This window comes from Protopterus annectens, chromosome 7.part1 (assembly GCF_019279795.1).
Source record: "Protopterus annectens isolate FY-2018-M chromosome 7.part1, PAN1.0, whole genome shotgun sequence".
In the NCBI taxonomy this organism is placed as follows: domain Eukaryota; kingdom Metazoa; phylum Chordata; order Ceratodontiformes; family Protopteridae; genus Protopterus; species Protopterus annectens.
Genome location: NC_056740.1, coordinates 415453714 through 415465647, shown reverse-complemented (window position 1 = coordinate 415465647; position 11934 = coordinate 415453714).

Here is an 11934-nt window from a genome sequence, read left to right as displayed (position 1 = left end):
TTTCAGACACATTGTGTTGGGCAACTAACCTGGTGGTGTGAGTTTCCTTGGTGAATATGGACACTCCTCCACCTTTAGTGTTTCGATCCTAGTTTGGTGGCTGAAAAGTGTTGTAAGAGTTGTAGCCTGGTATTGTAGGTGTGCTCTCTGGAGCCTTGAACCATGTCTCAGTTACTGCACAGATATCGATGTTCTCCATTTTTAGGAGTGCCTCGAGAGAGTACATTTTGAGGTTTAGACTTCTAGCATTGAGTAGCATTACCTTCAGATTTTGCATGCTTGTACCTGTTACGGTGGTGGTTTTGTCCTTTGAACTTTGCCTAAAAAAGGCACTATAGGGGTGGCAAGAGCCTTAGCCAGTAACCTGAATCCTAGGGATGACAGGTGCAGACCATCTCTGGCAAAGCATCGTGGTCTGTCGATCATGTCGTTCCAGGCAGACAGATACTGGATCCCTTTTGAATGACACCAGAAGCTTAGCCAGTTGTTGAATTGTATGAATAATACCCTGGTTCTCCCTTGAAAATAGGTGAGTAGTCTAGTGGGACTAATCTGGTCAGCAAGACATAAATAAAAATAAATAAAATAAAACATATGAAATGCTCTAATCTATTAGGGCTAGACACAAACCAGGACCATAAGGAAAGGAAAGTAAGAAAACAAATATTACTGCAAACAAATATTACTTTTGGAAAGGTACTTTAAATCTGCAATAACAAGCAGCTGGACAGGGAAGGCCAATGTACAGGTATGGGAACCTAGAATCAATAATGTTAATACTCTCAGGAAAATAATAAAGGATCTAAAACTTAGAAAAGGTGAAAAATCTTAAGGGAATGGAAACAGATTTGGGAAATGGGCAATTGTTCAGATTAAGACACACTGCGATTTGCAGTAGCAAGCCACACCCTCAGTGTGATGGCTACAAGACAAATGTGAAATGTGATCATTGCCACTTAAAGAGTGCAAAATACAGAATACTTTTTTACCTGGTAGAGATACTGATAAAGAAGGTATGCTTTCGACATCTTCCTTAATGGACTTCTATTTTCAGCCCTCGCACTGCAAATAAATACATTTGTAAATGTTTCATGAGTATTTGCAAGTAAAGTTGTAACTAGCTGTCCCTTGCTTTGTGGATCTGTCTCATTAGCAAAAATCTATAGACATGGGTACAAGTATCACCTTTTTTTGAGGGGGAGGGAGGATCTTCTTCTTCTTCTTCTTTCGGCTTTTCCCGGTTAGGGGTCGCCACAGCGGATCACCTTGTCCACACATTGATTGGCAGTGGAGTTTTACAGTGTCGAGTTGCCAGCCCGGCGCCCAACCTTCCACAGAAGGCACACTCACACGCACACCTAGGGCCAATTTAGAGTGTCCAATCCACCTGCAGCATGTCTTTGGGATGTGGGAGGAAACCGGAGCACCCGGAGGAAACCCACGCGACCACAGGGAGGACATGCAGACTCCGTACAGAAGGCACCCCAGCCGAGGATCGAACCGGAGAACCTCTTGCTGTGAGGCTTTGAGGGGGAGGGAGGATAATTTGAAAAAAAAAATAGTGTTATGTTACTTACTATTTAAGTTGTTGACTTCTGTCGAACAGCTGTAACTCATATGCTAGTTGGCAATATCTACGCATCAACATGTTGGCTGCCCCATGAAGAGCACTGGTATGGAAGGGGCGCTTTCTCAAATGTTTTGCTTTATGTTAGGTGGCTGATCTGCACTACAGCATCTACTGTCATTGCAAAACTCGAAGATGATCAACATTTGTGCAGAGTTCTTGTGACTGATGTGAGAAGTAAGGACTGATCCTACTGGCTTTCTGCTGACTTTTCAAATTTGGGAGGAGGGATTAAAGTTGCTTTATGCACAAGTCCCAAATTACCGTAGAGTCTTGAACACAACCTTAGTTATCTTGAATACTTCACAACGTAAACAGCAATTTCAGGCATTCATACTATGTGGTTCATTGTTAACTGGTATTCAAATACACCTTTAATGTGCGGAGATGAAATACTACCTAGAAATGTGTATTCATTTAGAGCATTTTCTCTTCTCTTCTTCTCTGGAAGTATGTAGGTCCCAGTAACAGGATATTAATGCTTTGCAAATTATTCAGATTAAGGCACACCACTTTGTTTTGCCCAGAAGAAAAGGATAAACTCTGTTTTTTGGTAGTACCTTCAAAATCAGCCTGCACTCAGCAAAGCTACACAAAGTCTTAAATACAGCGTGCTGGCAGCCAGCTCCCCTTCTCATGGTAACCCGGTCAGCTGGATTTATTTTGATGGTGGAAACCTGGGCTGAGGTGAATTTTTCAAGAGAGAAAAAAAACAGGATGTACTAAAAGGAGAAAATTACACACAGGTTTTAGATTTCCTTTTTGGTTTTCTTTCTTATTCTATCTTTTTATCCTATTTTTTGTGAGTGCTGTCCTCAGGCCGGGATTATTATTTAATGTTATGGAGTCAAACTCAGAGCCTAGAAAGGCCTTCGTAGAGTTTGCTGCCAACATACCCAGAATTAAATGCTCTTTCTCCTATCCTAGTGTCCAATCCCTTTTTGAATACAGCAACAGAATCAAGGTTTCTAATTCTGAGAGGAATAGAGTTCCAATGAAACTAAAAGTAGCTTGCAAGTACGGCAGGTGCAACTGGCCAAACACTGAATGCAGAATACAAAAAAGAGGCCAGCACCAGAACAGATTTTTTTTTATTTTCAGGGTGAATGCTATCGGCAAACCCAGGGTGCAGCAATGGGGGCATCTTTTGCCCCCATTTATGCTGATCTCTTCATGGGTTTTATAGAAGAAGAGTTGATTTATAATGACACCCATAACATTTATCTGCCAGAAATCGACATCTGGAGAAGATTTTTGGATGACGGCTAGTTGGTGTGGCGTGGGGATACAGAATATTTACAGGAATTCAAACAGTATCTAAATGAAAACAAATGGGGTATTGAGTTTTCCCTCATTTACAGTTATGAAGAAATTAATTATTTGGTTGTCAAAATTTTGAGACAACCTGACAATATGCTACGAACTGTGGTATATAGAAACTACCCATAATATAACAGTTTACTGTTTGCTTCCAGTCTTCACCCCACCCACACAATCAGGAATATTCCAAAATCTCAATTTTTACAAATTAGAAGGATTTGTTCCACTGAGGAAAATTTTGATACATCTAAGCAGGATCTTACATGCAGGTTTCTTGACAGATGTTATAGGATGGGGGACATTGTTACTGCCCGAGAATGGGCTTCCAAGCAACCAAGAGCCAATTTGTTAAAATATAAACAGAGGGATGATCAAGTGGGAGCTGACACTTTGAGATTAGTGACAACATATGGTAGAAATATCAGTTTATTATGGGACGTGATAAGGAAGCATTGGAATGTAATTATGCCACATGACGAATTAAGTAATTTCTTACCTGAGAGATGTCAGTTCTCTTTTCGCAGAGGGAGAACATTAGGCTCTTATTTTTTACATTTTAAACACACTCATGTGAGCAGAGACTCTGTTCAACAGTTAACATCTATATTCTGTCGCATATCGTCTACTCAGAGGCGATCTCTGCTTAACATACAAGGCCATGTCAAACCCGGAGCTGTTGGACATGCTACACTTAAAGAAATCCCAATCCCTCAGAGCCACACGCTCCAGGGATCTAAACCTTGTCATCACAATAAACAAAACATGCTGGAGGGATAGGTTCCTGACCCAGAGACTCTCCAGACTCTGGAATAGATTGCCCATACATGTCAAGCAGAGCGCCTCTTTGGCCCACTTCAAAAGGAACCTTGATGATTGGATGGGAGAAAGGAAATTCACCCCAGGGATCATGTCAGTTGCCCTGCTAGACAGGGGTCCAGGGAAGTAAATAGTGTGGGAAGAAATAGCCAGGGAATTGTTATGGCTAGGCTTGTATAGGCCCTAGGGCTGATAGCTTAGTACCAACCTATGAACCTATGAACCTATGAACAATTACAGGTGACAGGTTAGTAGGGTCATTCCCATGTGGACACTGCTCTTTTTGCAAACATATGTATAAATCAAAGCAGTTTTCTAGTAGGAACACTGGGCAAATATATGACATCAACTTCTACGCCAATTGTGGATCAGATTGGGTCATCTATTTGGCAAGTTGTTTTTGCTTTTCATTTTATGTAGTACAGACGTCTAGACCCCTACATTTAAGAATGACAGAACATTTAAGTGATATTCGCAATAAATGAATAACAAATGCACTATACAGACATTGTCAATCTCATTCATCTGCTAGATTTAGCTTTATGGTTATAAATATGATATTGGGGGACAGAAGATGTAAGATTGGTTGACACTGTTCTTAATCAAAAAAAAAAAAAGTGGATTATTATGTTAGGCGGATTATTTACACCAGGGCTGTGTTATCCGTGGTGGTACAGTGGTAGCGTTGTTGCCTCACAGCAAGAGGTTCTCCTGTTCGATTCTCGGCTGGAGTGCCTTCTGTGTGGAGTCTGCATGTTCTCCCCGCGGTCGAGTGGCCTCCAAAAGACATGCGTGAATGGGTGTGCCTTTGCTGAGGGTTGGGTGTCGGGCTGACAACTCGGCACCATAAAAATCTACTGCCAATTATTAGCGGACCGGAGTTCCACTGTGGCGACCCCTAACCAGGAAAAAAAGCTGAAACAACAACTTAACGACAAATTGTAGAGGGATACAATGTTAAGGATATGACATCACAGGAAGACAGGTTCAGTCAGGGTATATAAATGGATCATTATTTGTTTTTTGTCATCACTGATGAAGGCTTTGTGCCAAAACCGGGTTGATTGATTGGGTTTTCTAAATAAAGTTCTTATTAGGTGCATCTGTTCTGGTGCTGGCCTCTTTTTTGTATTCAGGAATAGAGTTCCACCATCTGTCAGCTCAGGAATGGAATTAATTCTGCAGTGCTTCAGTTCTTCTTATTTCTATGTCCACTAGGTAATTATTATTATTTCTTGTAACTACCTGATGATATCACTTATTTATGCCCACACTAACAAATATCTTTCATTATAAAAACATTTATTATGTTTAACAGTTAAGTTACCCCTGATCAGTCTGCAATGGAAAAGAGTGACAATTCCTTCAGCCTATTATTACATTTCATACCCATAAGACTTGCAATTGTTTTTCTGCTGATAATTATGCCCACATCACTACTGTTGACAATAATGTCATAGTTAAGTGGTGGTGTCTAAAATCAAACTACCAACACTTACTATCATGTATTTCTTGACTAGCTGATAAACTGTGAATAAAACGATTCAGTTCTGCAGCAAATTGTTCACAGACTTGGCATTTTATAGTGCTGTCTTCAAGCTTAGTAAAATATTAACACCTCCTTTTCTGACAGCAACCAAATCTAACCAAAGGGTCTATATTAGATACTCGAAGAAGCGTTTCATCGAACGCCTCTTCATCGACCCATAAACCACAAAAACACAAAACAGCGAATGTGCATAGAAGCAATTTCTTTCCCTGGGAAAGAAATCGCTTACCCTAAACAAAAAAAACACATCACTACAAACAATACCAAGTGGGGGCTTTGCCCCCACACCTCCCAGTCTGGAGGTGTCTACTCCCCACACCTCCCTAACTAAATATACCAACTCTGAGATCACACTACAGTGGGTAAAATGGCAAAGTAACACAGGCGGCCAAGCAATTTCTTTCCCTGGGAAAGAAATCGCTTATATGACCGTTCACCATTTTGTGTTTTCGTTATTTAATAGTCGATGAAGAGGCGTTTGATAAAACGCCTCTTTGAGTATATTACAGGAACCCTTACCAAAGGCTGAAAGTGAGTTCAAGGCTTGAAATATTTCTTCTAGTAACACCTGTCAGCCTCTTACTGCAAGAAAGTGGAGCATTTCTCCCCGGGCCTCCACTGAAAACAGGATCTGTGGAACCTAGTCTGACTTTCCCGGTCAACAAATGTTAAATAAAAATAAAAAAAATAAATAGAAAGCTGGACAAAGCCATAAATAATAGAGGAACAATTTTAAATACTGCTGTTATAAACTTAGTTGATGAAATAACAGATTTTGTGTTTGGAGGGATTTTCTAAAGGATATGAACTCTGAATCTCAAATGTCTGTCATTATTTTCTAACTTCAGTCCTCAACAATTTGGCAGAAAAACAACAATTTTATGAGGAACAGATGTAAAACATGAAGCAAAAATCTGGACATTCTGCAAAATATCTGGACAGTTGAGAGATATGCTTCCAGTTCAAGACTGGCATGCATTGCTAACAGGGCTTCTCAGTGGACTGCCAATGTCCTTTAATAGTACTCCTGGAAGTGAAACACTGGTGTGTCTCACTGCATGCATACTGTAGTGCTGAGGTTCTCTACAATGCTGGGTTCTCAAATATTCAGGCATCTGCCTGCTTCCTGAGAGTTAGGAACACAAAAGGCATTCTTGTTACTTCTACTGCTTAATAAAGCCCCATTAAAGACAGGCAATGCTCTAAAGAAATCTTATATGAGGTGAGGAATCCATCTCCTCTCTTATTAAAAAATAATGCACAGAAGGAACTTTTTGAAGCATAAGTAAAGTTTATGGAGAATTGGAATCATCGCAGTAAAACTGAAAGGGAAGTCTATCAAAATAGATACTAAAGCTCCATAAAAATATTGTATTGTTTTAGGAAAGCATGTCACAAAAGAAAAAAAAAACATCCAGTTGTCCATCTGAGGTTGGTCATTGGCATAATGGTTAAGCTGTTTACTCTTAATGCACAAAGTACATTGCTTCATTTTTCACCTTTGGTTACTCCCTGTTTTTTAGCTAGGTGTGTATTAGGCTGCAGACTGACTAGCATTTACCTATGAGCCTATATGGTAAATAGCTTTCATAATTTTTGGGGGTTGGGCTGCCGTAATTTTAAGGTGTTTACCTCATAGATACAAGGTACAGAGTTTAATTCTAACCTCTGGTTATTAGCAAGACTTGTAATACTCTGCGGACTAATAACCTAATATTTACCTATGAAGCTATGCACATACACTCACCAATCAGAAAAAAAAATGGTTTCTTGGCAAATGAGGCTGGCTTTTTTGGATATTTGACAAATGTTCATGTTTGAGTTTCAGTTAGCTAAGACATAATGAATTACAATGAAACTTGAGAATGATAGACAAGGTTATGATTTCAACATACCTGACACGTTATTCTAAAAGCACAACTATCACTTTTCTTTTTTTAATTTCTCCAAGTCTTTTGAGTTTCAAATACCATGATGGGAATGGACCCCATTCCTAAGTCAAAGTACGATTAAAGATCATGAAATTAGTATTAGTTTCAATCTTTGATGTCAGCCAGAAGTGCACTTCGCAGCACCCACAATGTGCTCAAAATTGACTCCTTCTGCAATCTATCATACCTAAGTATTTATTTATTTTATTTATTTATTTATTTTACATTTGATGACCGGGCTAGTCTAGCTGGATACATGTCCTTTTTCAGTAGAGGCCCGGGGAGAAAAGCTCCCACATTTAACAGTAGTATCACTAAACAATTAGGTACAATAAACTACATTAATATAATAATACACGAATAAAAAACATTTAAATATCCAAGCTGATAGTTTGGTAGGGATTTTTTAAGATGATCAAATGATATAGATACATGTGGAGGATAGAAAAGTACTAGATAAAGCTTGAGAGGCAGAAGAGAGATTAGGTACTGATAGACCTATTGGGATTAGTCAGGGTTGGAACATGGGCATAACCATTGAGACTTAAGAAATTCTCTGAGATTAGTTTTGAATAGATTGAGTGAGGTCATGAGCCTGAGGTTGTTTTTTATAAGACCTGTTGCTCCTACTACTACTATTGGAACTGTCAGAATATCCTTCTTCCACATTGCCCTCATTTCTGCCTGCAAATCCTGGTATTTTATGACTTTGTGTCTATACATAAGACACTGTAATCACTGGGTGTAGCAATTTCAGTGATCAGTGCTACTTTTGTCTTCTTTTCATGGGGCTACTATATCTGTTTTTCTCGCATTTATTTGACTTCATCATTTTCTATAATGCTTTGTGGCTCATGTTTCCAATACTTTTCAGCTACTTTAATATTAAAATGTTTGCACAATCCCCAGTGCAACAGTTTTGTCACATTATTATGCCTTTCAGTATACAGTCCTTCTGTCATTAGTGTATCAAAACCAGCAACAAGATGTGCAACTGTTTCCAGTTCTGTTTTACAAAACCTTCATTTGTCTGTTTCTTCCACATGTGCAATGGACTTTGTAAACCGACATGTACACAGTCCACTACCTTGGTCCGCTAATATTAACTTTACGTCTTTTGGTTTAAATTTCACCTCTCCTTAACCATTCCCACATTCGATACTGATCAATATAAGGTTGCTCCAAGAGTTTTCTATACTTGCAACAATATTTATACATTTTCCACATTTCTTGCCTTCTGATCTGATCCTTCACCTTATATTCTTTCTTTTGTTTTTTTTGGCACATTCAGTTGCTGCCTGATTTTTATTTACTTCTGGTTTGATTTCCATTCCCACTTGACACCGATATGCTTCTGCTAAACTAAGCAGAGATGTCATCTGAGACTTATTCTCCTCATGTTTTAAAACTTTCCCTACGTTTGTGTCTTGTGAAATCAGCAGATATGTATGCAGTCCTATGATTCCAGATCTATACATGTAATCAATTTCGAGGAGACACATATCTCCTTTAGAATGGGGAATATATAGTCTTGGTATGCAGTGATTTTTATAAACTATTTCATAAGCATGAAGTGTCCTTGTTTTCCTGTCCAACTGATCCAACACCTTTTGGGGTCAGTCAGAGAAAACTGGTTTATAGCTTGGACTTTCTAGCTGTCAGTGCTATTTTCAGTATTCATTTTAGTCTTCCCACTATTCCTTACTGAGTTTTATTTGCATTTGTTCATGTTTTATTGTCAATCATTCATCAATTCCCAAATATTTATACACTCCCTCTTGCTCAAGTTCTTTTATATCACATTCCTGTCCCAAGCTGAAGTTTTTTTGGTGCTGCAGCTTTCCTGCTTTAAAGGTTGCTTTTGCATATTTGTTAAGACCAAATGACATTTTTATATCACCTGAAAAGGTTTTGACCACTTGCAGTTGTGCTTTCATTTCCTCATCTGATGAACTATGCTGTTTTAAATCATCCACAAAAAGAAGATGAGAAGTCTTTATACTTTATTTTCTGGGAGCCAAATTGTAGCCAAGACCTAATCTGTTAAATAGACAACTTAGTGGGTTAAGGGCAAGACAAAAGAGCAGTGGTCTGATGAAGTCTGGCTACTAAGCTGGATGAAAAGCATTTCACGTGCATTGCTTGTTTTATATATTTTTATTGTTTTCATATTAAAAGTGTAGCGTTCAGTTGTTTGCCTCTCAGTGGTCTTTGTTCATAGTTGAAAAGAGCAGTTGTGACAAAGAGTCACCCTGGAATATCTCCTTTAAATTTTTATCCCTAGAATAATTTGTCTTTTATTACAGCTTAACTGGAAAGTGGTTTGCCACTGTTTCATGGTCGCTGTTATGTAATCAGTCAGTGTAGAGTGTATCTTATACATTTATAAGCACTCTTTTATCCATGAATGTAGGAAACTGTAAAATGCTTTTATGAAGTCTATCCATGCCATACTTAGATTCTTCTTCTTTTTACAGTTCTCCATTATGACTTTATTTAACATCAAATTATCCTTTGTTCCATATGAGTTTCTTTTGTTACCCTTTTGTTCTATTGCCATGACTGAGTTTTTTCTAAATGACTATAAACTCTGCCGGCATCATTTTCAATGTACAGTTTATACATCATCGGAAGGCAAATTATTGGTCTATAGTTTTTAGGATAGCTTGCAGGTTCAGTATTAAGAAGGAATATTGTTTTTCCTGTTGTTTACTCTCTATATGGCTCATACGATATTCAATTAGTCTACCGAATTGGGTAAAATAATGTAGCCGTAGTACAGGTAACTAAATTAAATCATATTACTTATGAAATAAAATCAACATGTTCTAAAGCCATATAAACAAAACTTCACTTTGTATTAAATGTTTAAAAAAATTACCACTCCAGAATGTCATCTTTGTGGTTAATTTTCAATTCATAAAGATACTCGCTTTGTCTATTAAGTGACGTACCACCCACAAACATAAAATAATAGATAATGGAAAATTCCAAGGAAGCCATAAAAATCAAGCATTAACAATGACTACCTATGGTTCTTTTCATTATTCATGCAATTAGGGCTCAAAGTATTAAAAGCAAAAATAAGTATAGCCTCTTTTTGTAGTAGCATACTACAGCTATCCAAAAATAATTATCTGTTTTACATTCATACATAAAATAAATCTAAGTTGATAAAAGTCATTTTTTTCCAGAAAAAAAGTGTTGAATGAATGGAGAAGTAACTGTAGCATTTTTTGTACTCCTGAAATTCACCAAAATTCATAGTCTGCACATCCTAGTAGTCTATTCAACATTATATTTTTCACATGGAAGCCTTAAAGCATAAGCTACAATGAACTATAGCAATGTGGCAGTTAGTACAGAAGACTAAAGCTCTAAGATAGTAACAACCTGCTTCCTGTAGTCTGGGCTACATGGTTCAATTCCATACAGCTTCATTTGTCTACTGTGTGACTCTTTTCAATCACAGCCTCATTTCAGGCTTTGTTCCTACCGAATGGTGCACTGCTACGGTCATCCCACTCCACAAAGGGGGAGCGATTACAGACCCTGGGAACTACCGCCCCATTAGTCTGATGAGTCTGATAAGTAAGGCTGTGGAGCCCATCATCATGGACCTTATAAATAAGGACAATAGGGAATCTCCTAACTCTGGATCCCACACAGTTTGGGTTTGTGAAAGGTAGATCATGCCTGCTCAACCTGATAACTTCTTTGAGTCAGTCACCAGAGCTGTGGATGAGGGAAAGGTAGTTCACACAGCCTACCTAGATCTTGCCAAGGTCTTTGACATCATCCCTCACTCAGGACTCATAGATAGACTCACTAAACTAGGTATAAACCCCTATGTCATAAGATGGGTTGCCAAATGGCTCACTGATAGAACCCACACTGTGAAAGTAGCGGACTCCAAATCTGACTACCGACCAGTTACAAGTGGTGTCCCACAGGGATTGGTCCTAGGTCCTCCCCTATTTGGCATCTACGTCTCTGAAGTTCAAGCCAACACAAAGAAACTCTGGCAGACCAAGTTCGCAGATGATTGCAAACTGGGAACCATTATTGATTCTCCAACTGATATAGGCATTCTACAAAAAGGCCTCATTGACACCAGTGACTGCTGCCAGAACCATGGCCTTAAGCTGAATGCCAAAAAGTGCATTATCATTCCCTTTGGGAAAAAATTGGTGCCCATGAACTACCACATAGGCAGTAATCCACTAAACACCAAAGGTGTGATAAGAGACCTGGGGACACAGGTTGACAGCACCCTCTCCTTTGATAACCACATTCATACTGTAGTCAAAGTCCTTCTATGTGGCACACCTCATTACAAAAGGTTTCTCATCCAGGAAGAAAGAGGTCATAATCCCTGTCTACTCATCCCTCATTAGACCTATTATAGAATACAATTCCCCAATTTGGTATGTACCTCACTAGACACCCACAACAACTGGAAAGTCCACAAACATACCTCATTAAGAGGATCTTAGGCCTTAGACACATGCCCTATATGGACAGACTCAAAAAAACTCCAGCTATACTCTGTCTCTTATCGCCTACTTAGAGGCGATCTCTGCTTGACCTACAAAGCCATGTCTGCCTCAGAGTTGCTAGATATGCTACACCTAAAGAAATCCCAATCCCTCTATGCCATACAGTCCAGGGACCTAAACCTCATTACCACA